This window comes from Peromyscus eremicus, chromosome 5 (genome assembly GCF_949786415.1).
Source record: "Peromyscus eremicus chromosome 5, PerEre_H2_v1, whole genome shotgun sequence".
In the NCBI taxonomy this organism is placed as follows: Eukaryota; Metazoa; Chordata; class Mammalia; order Rodentia; family Cricetidae; genus Peromyscus; species Peromyscus eremicus.
This window is the reverse complement of record NC_081420.1, coordinates 53,127,689-53,139,898: the sequence shown is the minus strand read 5'-3', so window position 1 is coordinate 53,139,898 and position 12,210 is coordinate 53,127,689.

The window sequence follows — 12,210 nt, the reverse complement described above, 5'->3', positions numbered from 1 at the left end:
TGCAGAAGTACTTCTGCAGAGCCTATGGCATCAGATCAACTCACAGATTCAAGCCTAGGAACAGACTCTAAAGTGGCCCAGGGTTTCACACATTGTTGTTGACTGAGTATGGCGTCCCCAGCAGAGACTGAATGAATGGTGGCAATATTCTGGGGAGGGGCTGTGGATACAGCAGAGTCGGTGACTGATTGTCTGACATGTGCAATAATTTAAAGAAATATATTTTGAAACACGTTATAAAATACAAATGCAAAATTAAACTTTGTCAAATAGAAAAATACACTGACAAAAGCCACTTAATGAAAGAAGTATTTATTTTAGCTCATAGTTTGAGGCACAATCTATCATGGCAGGGAAACCTGGGCAACAGCAGTGAGAAGCAGCTGGCCATATTATGTCCACAGTCAGAAGAAGAAAGCAATGAATGCATGCATTTCTAGTGCTCAGCTTATACAACACTGTCAGGGAATAGTGTCACCCATAGTGGGTGGGTTTTCTTACCTTAATTAACATAATCTCACATGTGACCAGAAGTCTGCTGGGGATGTCTTTCTCTGTACTGTGAATGTGTTGCCCTGATTGATTGATAAATAAAATGCTAACTGGCCAGTAGCCAGGCAGGAAGTATAGTACAGGTAGGATAAGCAGAGAAGAGAATTCTGGGAAGTGGAAGGCTGAGTCAGGGAATGCTGCCAGCCACTGCCTCCATGAGAAGTAAGATGTAAAGTACCAGTAAGTCACAAGCCACACGGCAACTTATAGATTACTAGAAATGGGTTAATTTAAGATATAAGAACTAGATAGCAAGAAGCCTGCCATGGCCATATAGTTTATAAGTAATATAAGTTTCTGTGTGTTTACTTGGGTCTGAGTGGCTGCAGTCCCCGGAATGACTGGAGAAATCTCCAGCTACAGAAGTCTATTTCCATAATAGTTCCAGATTCCATCAGGTTGACAATTAACATTAATTAACCACAAGAGTGTTGCTTATTTGGTCTTTCACTCTGAACAACTGTAGAGCAATTGTATTATTCAATCAAAATGTCTTTGACATTTAAAAATAGTTATATAAGGGGAAGAAGGGGTGGCTCAGTGGTTAAGAGCACTGTCTGCTCTTTCAGAGGACCTGCATATAATTCCCAGAACCTACATAGTGTGTCTCACAACTCTACAACTCTAGTTCCATGGCATCCAATGCCTTCTTCAGACCTCTGCAGTCACCCATTGTATACATGGAGTACATACATACAATCAGGCAAAATCCCCATACACACAAAGTAATAAAATAAAAAAAAATTCAAAATTAAAAAAAACTATAATAAAACTTTAAAGTATGTTAAGTAAATAATTCACCTTGCCCAAAGAGAAGTCTTGCTTCTGCTCTTGGATGCTGGAAGATCTCCTTTCAGATCTTTGAAAGTCCTATGTGGCATGAGTGTCTTGGATAGCATAGTCTAGTTTTATAATATGTCATAGGGCTTTGTGTCAAGCAGGTAATGGTCTTCTACTAAATTCATGTTGAATCACAGTCCTTCAGGCAATAGGATAAAAAGATGTGGTTTGGGGGAGAAGATTATAACCCTCACAAATGGATCTGAAGTTGAAGGAAGCTGGTTCTTACTCTTCCATCCCTCTGCCTTAAAAGGAAAGAACATTCTTCCCTCCAATGAATGGAGCCACAAAGTGCCATCATGGAAGCAGAAACCAGCTCTCTCTGATGCTGAACCTGATGATGCCTTGATCGTGGATATCACAATCTTAATAAGAGATCAATTTATAGCCTTCTTCAACACAAAGGGACTTAGACATCTGGGGATGAAGGACAGCCAAGTAGGGAGTCAACCATATATAAGTGACCAGATTCCAATAAAAATCGCTGGACACAATGATCTAGAAGCATTTCTCTCTGGCAAGACTCCATGCATATTATCATACATCATCTCTGGGAAAAGTTAGGATTGTCCTTGACTGTAATGAGAGAGGCTAATCAGAAGCTCTGTCCATGGGATTCTCCACTCTCTACTTTCTCTGTCTCTTCCTATGGTTGGTTTAATATCTACCCTTCATCTGCAATAATCTGTAACTATGCAACAGTCATTTTCAGTGACTTCTGTGAGGCCTTCCAGTGAATAATCAAACATGAGGTGCCCTTAGGGATTTGCAAACTCAACAAAGTGTTGTCACCTTGTTGAACATTTTATCCTTTGAAAATTATCCTGTGCTGCACGAATTCCTAAATGGTCTTGTAATAATAATAATAAAAAACCCAGAAGCCTGATATTAGGGTAAATGCTGAAAGATTAGAGAGACAAAGGAACAAGCCACAGCCACCTTATACTTCTAGGACTCCTCAGCCTGAAAAGCTTCAGCTCCTGTCTCCTCATGCCTTATATACCTTTCTCCACCCAGCCATATCATTTCCTTCTTAGTGTTGGGATTAAAGGTGTGTGTGCCTCCCAAGTACTGGGATTAAATTGTGTGCTGCCTTTGCCTGGCTCTATTTCTTACCTAGACTGAGTCAGTCTCTTGTAATCCAGGGTGGCTTTGAACTCACAGAGATCCAGACAGATCTCTGCCTCCTGAGAGTTAGGATTAAAGGTGTGTGCCACCACTCCCTGGCATCTATGTTTAATCTAATGGCTTGTTCTGTTCTCTGATCTTCAAGTAAATTTTATTTGATACACAGTATATCACCACAATCCTAGGAATAATTTCAAACATTAGCTAAACAACTTGGTTTTGTGTATTCAAAAAGCTATCAAAGCACATTTCTGGAATTAACTTCCAGTTTATATCATTGAGGAACTAGTCAACATTTCAGCAGCCTTTGGGGAAAGGCTGAGAGTGCATTCTGCCTACTCCCATCAACTTCCTTGTAAGTCCTTTTCTCTGCATCACATGATTCCGTATGGAAGTCATCGCTGTGTTGTGATGCTGCCGTGTGTGTGTGTGTGTGTGTGTGTGTGTGTGTGTGTGTGTGTGTTATGACTATTGGAGGTGTGCTGATGCTGGCTTGAAAGCAACTTAATGTTAACTGCCTTCTCTAACTTTGAATTGGCCGTGGATGTCATTCACAGTGGGACCTCTTACATCAAACTGTAAATGTTGCATTTCATGGCTTCCAATTTCTTATCCCAGAGCCAACCACCAAACATTCAGCCACTCTGTACTCATACTTAATAATAATTCTATTTCCATATCTGTTTGCTGAGTTTGGTCTCAAGTGTGAGCATTCAGCTCAAATGTCCACCTAGTCTAGGATCCATTTTGGCACCTCCTCGGATCTCTGTATTTTTATCATCCCCGTTACATGCCTCATCTCACACTTTGTGAAAGAATGTATAGTCCTTGTCTTTCAGTAGAATCAAGAGAACTCACTGGGTGAGAGTCTCTTTCTAATGGCTGAGAAACCACTTGAAAAAGTTTCTCTTGTTGCACAGGAAGTCTGTTTATAAATGCACACTTCCAATACATCTGTGAGTACTTCCTAACTACTCAAGTATTTAAAACACCTCCTCAAAACCAGGATAAGTATTTGGTTGCATGAATCCTAAATGGTCTTATAATAAAAACCCAGAGCCAGATATCAGAGTAAAAGCTGAAAGATCAGAGAAGCAGAGCAAGCCACAGCCACCACCTCTTACCTCACTAACTCCTCAGCCTGACAGACCTGACAGAGCCTCTGCAAGAGAAAGAATTCCTGTCTCTTTCCCCCTTATATTCCTTTCTCTGCCCAGTCATATCACTTCCTGTTTCAGCCTTCCTCGTGCTGTGATTAAAGGTGTGTGATCCCAAGTGCTGGAATTAAAGGTGTGTGTTACCACTGCCTGGCTCTGTTTATCTTTTAGACTGTATAAATCTCATGTAGCCCAGTGTGGCCTTGAATTCAGAGAAATCCAGATAAATCTCTCCCTCTGCCTCCCAAGTGCTAGGATTAAAGTTGTGTGCCACCACTGCCTGACCTCTGTGGCTAACTCTGTGAGTGCTCTGTCCTCTGATCTTCAGGCAAGCTTTATTTATTAGATTATAAAAATATCAACACATTTTCCCCCTTTTGCCTAAAATAATAAAAGGAAATTGTAACTAATATAAGAAAAACTATATACAATAAGTACAATAACTATATACAATATACAGTCAAGAATTACATTAATAATGTACAGCCCATTAACAATTGACAAATTCAGAGAAAATACTCCATTATTTATCATATTTTAGTGAATCCAAACTGTTGTACCTAATTCACTTTCTATCCTAACTTGTATTACCAACACAAAACTATCTTTTGATGTCTTTCAAACTTAAACACTTTATACCTCTTTAGTGAGTTTCTTTTCTGAATTTGTTAACAAGGAAAACTAAATATAACTATCTAGTCTTCAATTCACTCAGACACCTGAGAAGGAAATAATATTACCTAAGTAAACAGGAAGTGCAGGCAAGCAACTTCCAAAAATGTGAGAAATGACAAAAACATCTGGCTGCCTGGACAGTCACCCAAGGTTCTTTTGCAATCTTGGGGCATCAATATTTGGCCTACAGGCCTTGCATATCTAACAGACTTTTCTGTGAAGCAGAATTTTCTAAAGGGCCTCCCTACCTTGTCTTGGCAAGGTTCAGCAGTCCTTTCCTTTGTGTCCTGCTTGCCCATTTCGACAGCATACTGTCAGCAGTTGAGGCAAGGGCACTTTCTTACTCAGTGGCTAACTTTTGCCACAAAGAAAGTAAGCTCAATATGGAGTTTTCTTCAATGCCTATCATCTTCTCTGGAGTAGATTGGTGCTGCCAGGAGCAGACATATCTCATTGTTATATATATAAAAGAATCTACGTTATTAAAACATCTTAAATGTCATATTCTGTAGATTTCTGTAAATGGTTGAAGATGACCTGTCTATCTAAAATATATTTATTTGACCTTGAAAACATACCTAACAGTATTTCATTTCTCTAGAAATACATTTGAAAAGACACAATGTACAGCTTATGAGTCAAAATGCCCTGAACTTGGGCATCTGTTTCAGACTTGGGTATGAAATCCAGTCCTCTGCCTGAGACCCATATGCCTGCTTTGGGAGGTGGATGGAGAGCTGGTGAATGAATATGCCGAAGTGGTTTTGTTCTTTGCTTGTCTTAATTTCTAATCCTAGTGGGATGGTGCTTTTTCAAAATATAGTAATTACTAGAAAAAATAAAATAAATTCAAATTTATAAAAATAAAGGAAAAATAATTTCCAGTATAAAAACCTTAACTTTTAGACCCAGAAAGACAAACAAGGTATGTACTCACTCATAAGTGGATATTAGATGAAAAGCAAAGGATAACCAGGCTACAAGCCAAAACCAACCCCAAAGAGGCTAGGTAACAAGGAGGACCCTAAGAGAGACATGCGTGGATCCCCCAAGAAGGGGAAATAGATAAGATCTCCTGAGTAAATTGGGAACATGGAGGTGGGAGGAGGTAAAGAAAGATGGCAAGAGAACATGAGGGACCGGGATGGTCGAGTTGGGGGAGGGACAGAGAGGGAGAGCAATGGAAAAGATATCTTGATTAGAGGGGGCCATTATAGAGTTAGGGAGAAACCTGGTGCCAGGAAAACTCCCAGGAATCCACAAGGATGACCCTAGCTAAGACTCCAAGCAATAGTGGAAAGGGGCCCTGAACTGACCTTCCTCTGTGATCAGATCAATGACTACCCTAATTGTCATCATAGAACCTTGATCCAGTAACTGATGGAAGCAGGTGCAGAGATCTACAGCTAAGCATGTGCTGAGCTCCCAGAGTTCAGTTGAAGAGAGAGAGGAGGGATTACATGAGCAAAAGGGTCAAGATCATGATGGGGAAACCCACAGAGACAGCTGACCTGAGCTAGTTGGAGCTCACTGACTCTGGAATGACAGCTGGGTATCCTGCATGGGACCGAACTAGGCCCTCTGAAAGTGGGTGACAGTTGTGTGGCTTGGGCAGTTTATGAGTCCACTGGTGGTGGAACCAAGATTTATCCCAATGCATGAACTGGCATTTTGGAGCCCATTCCCTATGGATGGATACATGGAAGAGGGGCTTGGTTCTGCCTCAATTTGATATGCCAGACTTTGTTGACTTCACATGGGAGGCCTTACCTTCTCTGAGAAATGGATGGGGGGTGTGGTGGGGGGAAAGTGGGGAGTGAGCAGAAGGAGGGGAGGGATAGGAAACTGTGGTTGGTATGTAAAATGGAAAAAACAAAGCAAAACAAAAAACTTTCATTTTTATCTTAGATTTAAAGAAAATGAATGGAGCCGGAGAGACGGCTCAATGATTAAGAGCACTTGCCGTTCTTGCAGATGACCCAGGTTCAGTTCCCAGCACCTACATGGCAGCCCACAATTATCTGTAACTCTAGTTCCAGGTGTTATAACACCCTCTTCTGGTCTCTGTGGAAACTACATGCACATGACACACATGCATACGTGCAGGCACTCATATACGTCAAAAAGAAGGAAAGGAAAAGAAAATGGAGTTTTGTTAAAATGCAATATGTTTTTATATTTTGCAGATTTTACTTCTGTGCACAGTTTACTCAGTTTCCCAGTTTATACAGTCTTACCTTCAGCACTCTAATTTCTTCTTCAGATTTCTTTATTGTAGATCTTACATAGCACAGATCCAGGCCACCTCTGCACAGTGACACAAATATAGTCTCATCCATGTGAGGCTTCCTGGATAGTTTGGAGTGCTCCTTTCATGAAGTTTGCATATTTATATTGCATATCATTAGAGGCCAGGTCTATTGAAAGAAAAGCAATCAAAAATTTTGAAATCCAGTTTCAACTCACAGAATGATGGATTAGTAACAAGCAATTGAATTTGGTGTTCAAATTAAGTGCATTTATCTCTAAGCCCAGTGCATAACTATTGAGCAGCTCAATGTCTACCATACAGTAAATGAACTCTTTTGGAATGAATTTAGAAGAACATTGCCCTTATGAAGCAATTAATTAGTTTACCAATTAGTTGATCCAAATCAATTACAATTATAACCAAGAAAATACATCCAGATTCATTCATGACATATTTATTTCCTTGAAATATTGGGCTTACATGTACCTCCTTACAACTTCCTAAGAACTCAGTACTAAAAGTGTCCCTCAAAACAAGGATAAGTATTCATTTCTCTAAAAAATACATTTGAAAAAAATATAACTTTAGAATTTCATTCATGAGTAAAAATATCTTGAACTTTAGGCATCTGTTTAAAAATCTAGTCCTCTACCTGGGTACCACATGCTTGCTTTTGGGATGGAAGGGGGCCTTGATGAATGAATATTCAAAAGTGGTTTGTAGAAATCACCCAGGAGCTACTTCTAAGTTAGTGCTTGACTAGTTTCTCTATCCTCTTTGAACTTGGGATTTCATATTTGACTTTAGGCCTTCTCACTTCCAAATCAGCCATCACCACACTCACATCTCCTTGAAGACCCTGCTTCTAACATAGGATTATTCTTCCTCTTATTACTTCACACTAGATGTAGAGGGATAAGAAGTTTGTGTCCTTGGCCTTATTCTTTGACAAAATTATGGGGCTCAAACTCAAAACATTCTTAGTGTTTCCTCAACAAGTTATTTCAACATTGTCAAGAAAGCAATGATTTAAACAAAAACAGTCTTGGTGTTGGTATGAATCTATTTCAATGATGTGTTTTCTAAGTCAACAAAAGACTCTTCTGAGAAGTAACAAAAACAGCTTTTCTCCCATCAGGCTTCATGTTCTGTAAGGATGATGTTGCCTGGGACGTGTTTTCACTAAAAGGACTCTGCACTAATTACTCTCTGTCTCACCCCACAAACAATAATGCATAAAACGATGCATAAGTGCCATCAGAGGTACTCCTTTCTTCCTCCACCCTCTTGCATGCACACAATTTTTCTCTTCATTACAGACAGATTTTGGGTTTCAAAGCTCCAAAGTTCAGTGTCTAATAATTAAGTTATCATATCATATTCACTTTTCTCTTTGTGTCTAGCGCATCAAAATTTCTCCTTTATATGAATAAGCTAGAATACTACAGATTTTTTTTCTGAAAATACCAACAACTTGCACATTTGCCCTGTACATTAAATAAAACTGGACAAAGAAGTTTGGAAGGAAACCTGCAAAAAAAAAAAAAGTATCAATTGGTAACGAAGAACTACCTCTTAAAAAATGTGTGTGTGTGTGTGTGTGTGTGTGTGTATGTGTGTGAGATGGGGACATGTATGTTCAATGGTGTGATAGTGGAGGTCACAGGACAACTCTTTCGGGGTTTTCTCCTTCCACCTTGTTGAGGCAGGGTCTCTCTTGTTTCTGCCATGCTGCATGCTCCAGAATAGCTGGCTAACCCGATTCCTGGGTATTCTCTTGTTTTCATGTACCACCTCAGCATAAGAGTTAATGGGATTACAGATACTCACCATCTTATGGGCATTTTATGTCATGGGGATCAAACTCAGCTGAGACATCTCCCTAACTCCCAAAGTCTCCCTAACTACCTTTTTTGGACTATTCTATTAACCTGACTATTTTTTTCTTTCTTTCTTTCTTTCTTTCTTTCTTTCTTTCTTTCTTTCTTTCTTCCTTCCTTCCTTCCTTCCTTTCTTTCTTTCTTCCTTTCTTTCTTTTTTTTTTTTTTTGTTCTTTTGAGACAGGGTTTCTCTGTGTAGCTTTGCGCCTTTCCTGGATCTTGCTCTGTAGACCAGGCTGGCCTCGAACTCACAGAGATCCGCCTGGCTCTGCCTCCCGAGTGCTGGGATTAAAGGTGTGCGCCACCACCGCCCGGCGACTATTTCATTTTTAAAAGCAACAATCCAACAAGACATTACTTTTGCTGCACTAACAAACCTCTAGCCTTCACCTCCTGAGAGCTACAGTTACAAGCATGCTACCCCAAGCCTAGATTCTAATATTTTATTATTAAAGCATCTTCTTGTATTTCATAAGAACGGGATTTTATTTTAGTCTTGAAGCACTGTAGTGGACAGAATAGTACCCAAATATGTCTGCATCCTAATCTCAAGAACCTATGATTATATAGTAAGGGCAAGCTAGATTGTAATGGTGGGGCTAGAAACACAGTTCAGTGGCACAGTACTTGTTTAGCATGTCCTAGGTCCTGGGTTTCATTTCCAGTACTGGAGAGAGGAGGAGGAGGAGGAGGAGGAGGAGGAGGAGGAGGAGGAGGAGGAGGAGGAGGAGGAGGAGGAAGAGGAGGAAGAGTAGGTGGAGAAGGGGAAGGAGGAGGAAGAAAAGGAGGATAGGAAGTGAGAAGGGAGAGGATGGGGATGTTTTAGATAGAATTAAGGTTGATGGTCTGAGATTTTTAAAATAAGCCTTGATGTGTTGGGTACTTAACTAGAATAAGGCACAGTGATCTGTGGAGGCAGAGCCAGGAGGATGTCTAGGGATTGCTGGTCTTCTAGTCTAGCCAAATCAGTGAGCTCCAGATTCAGTGAGAGACTCTGTCTCAACACATAAAGTAGGTAACAAGTGAGGAAGGCAGCATCAACCTCTAGACTCCACAAAGCACACAAATTCTCTCTCTCTCTTTCTCTCTCTCTCTCTCTCTCTCTCTCTCTCTCTCTCTCTCTCACACACACACACACACACACACACACACACACACACACACACACACACCCCAATATGGATATACATACACTATACATAAAGAGTAGATATCATGAACATATTTAGAAGCAGGAAGAAAATCTAATCAAGCAAACTAATTTGAATTTATTTTCATTTTCTCCCCTTTATTTAGACGGTCTCATTCAGTGTCTCAGGATGACTTCAAACTCACAATATTCTGCCTCTTGAGTGCTGGGCTAATATGGGTGTGTATGTATTACTGGCTCTAGCTCATATTAACTTTATTTGGAGCAGGTTTAGCAACTGGGTCTCATGTAGCCTAGGATGGCCTCAAACTCACCATGTAGTTGAGGCTGTCCTTAAATCCTGATCTTCCTGCCTCCACCTCTCAAGTTCAGAGACAATAGGTGTGTGCTGCCATGCTGTGTTGCTCCTAATTTAGATTTCTTTGTGGACAATATTTAATGGACAGAAAACAAAACTGGAAGGTGAACTTAATGTTGTCACCAACACTGCACATTTCTTTGTTATGTCATTCAGTCTCATGAAATTACAAAACCAAAGGAAACTAGTGAGCACAGGGTGCGTGTCAAAAACATATAAATATGAGGACACAGTTTTGGTAAGGAAGGTTTAAAAGGAAAGAAAGCACATTTCAGGTAAGAAACAATTTTATATAATAAAATAAGTTTTGGACTGAGATGAAATTGCTGGATTTTTCAAGATGAAAAAGAGGAGTGCAAAACCAGAAAGCTTAAGCATATTACAAAAGGTCACAAAAGGTTTGCAAAAGATAAAACTCAAAGATGTTCCATGTGTTGGGAGGGAGTAAACATTATTAAAATTCTTCAGGTCAAAATCCAGGTCACTGACATAAAACTAAAATCTGCCTTCTGTGAAAAACAATAAAGTTTGCTGAAGGTATTTATCTGCTCATGGTAATATTTGCAAGAACAGACCCAAAGAACAAAGATTTCAGATATTTTTTTCAAGGTAAGTATGTATGTTTTCTTCTAGATTTGTTAAAATTTTATCTACTTAAAAGTCTTAGCCAGGCGGCAGTGGCACATGCCTTTAATCCCAGGCCTCAGGAGGCAGAGGCAGGTCTCCAACTTTGAAGCCAGCCTGGTCTAGAAGGAGTTCCAGGGCAGTTAAGACTACACAGAGAAATTCCATCTCAAAAAAACGAAAACAAAACAAGAAACTGAGTCTTACTAAAACTGGGATTTATTCAAAATTCTGTTGGCTTTTATTTAAACTCTACTTAAATGTTACCCCCAAAAGTTAAACTAAAAATCCATTACTCCTTTTGTAAACTGATAAAACCTCTGTGTGTTTACCAACAAAAGCTTACAAGACAAATCCAAAAGAGATGAGCAAGCAAAAGGATAGTCAATATTTTGGCTTTCCTCTCCAAGTTCAGGCCAGACCCAAGGTGTAATGAGAACCCTCTACAATGGCCCTTCATCTCTAGTAAGACACCCATCCTCTTGCAGAGAGACTATGGATACTCCAGATGATGATCTCTAACCACCAAATGCCCCACAAAGGGTGCATCTCAAGCCAAAGTGTCTGCAGTGGGTTACTTCTGGGGCTATGCCAGAATCCTTGTGTCTCCTAGCTTCTGGTGGCTTGCTGGAAATTCTTGACATTCCCTGGCTTACAGAAACATCACTCTAATTGTTGTCTTTATTTTCACATTGTTTTCTTGTGAGTGTCTGTGTGTGTGTGTGTGTGTGTGTGTGTGTGTGTGTGTGTGTGTGTGTGTCTGCCTCTGTGTGTGTGTGTATGTGTGTGTATAACACACAGACACACCATAGAGGAGTAGAGCCTACGCCTAATGCCTTCTTTTGGGGACTGACTACCTGTCAAAAGCCTTTTCTCCCAGTGATATATTTGTGATCAGGATTCCCATACCTTCTGGTGGCATCATAAACACACCTCTAGAACCTCCAAAACTCACTTGATGATTCCCCTAGGTTACAACCTATATTGCTAAAAATAACTTGCTAACCTTGCTAAAATGATTTTCACTGTGATGTGGAACCTGCATTTTATAATATAGAAAATTGTAGTTCATGGTTTTCATTTCTACACTGCAATTGTTTTATTAATAATAGTCTAGCTTACACTCAAGTCTTAATATTAGGTCAAATGCTGCTCAGGGTAAGTATTTATTTACTGTATGTGTATCTAGGTTATCCTCAATGAGGTTGTGTCCTGTGGGAACATACTAGTAAGTGGTAATTACTGGATTTATATAGTATCTATTCCTTAGAGAGGGGGAAACACTATAATACCCCAGAGCCTCTGATTCCTGAGCATTCACAACAGGGTTAATAACACCCAGCTGTCTCCCTCAAGATCATAGAGTCAATGTGAAGCCTCATTAAGATGCATCACTTCAATCCTCCTTAGAAGAAAGGAATACAGTGTGTTTGTAGGCACCTGCAGCTTCCTATTCTCACCTGTGTCGAGGTTCATTTGGGTTCATCAACAAGAAGGGACTTTAGCTGCAGTCTGGGCTGCACTATGGGAAGTTTGGGCAGGTGGCCTGTGGCTTTTGAACACAGTGTATCACCTTCCATGTTTAAGCTGGAGCC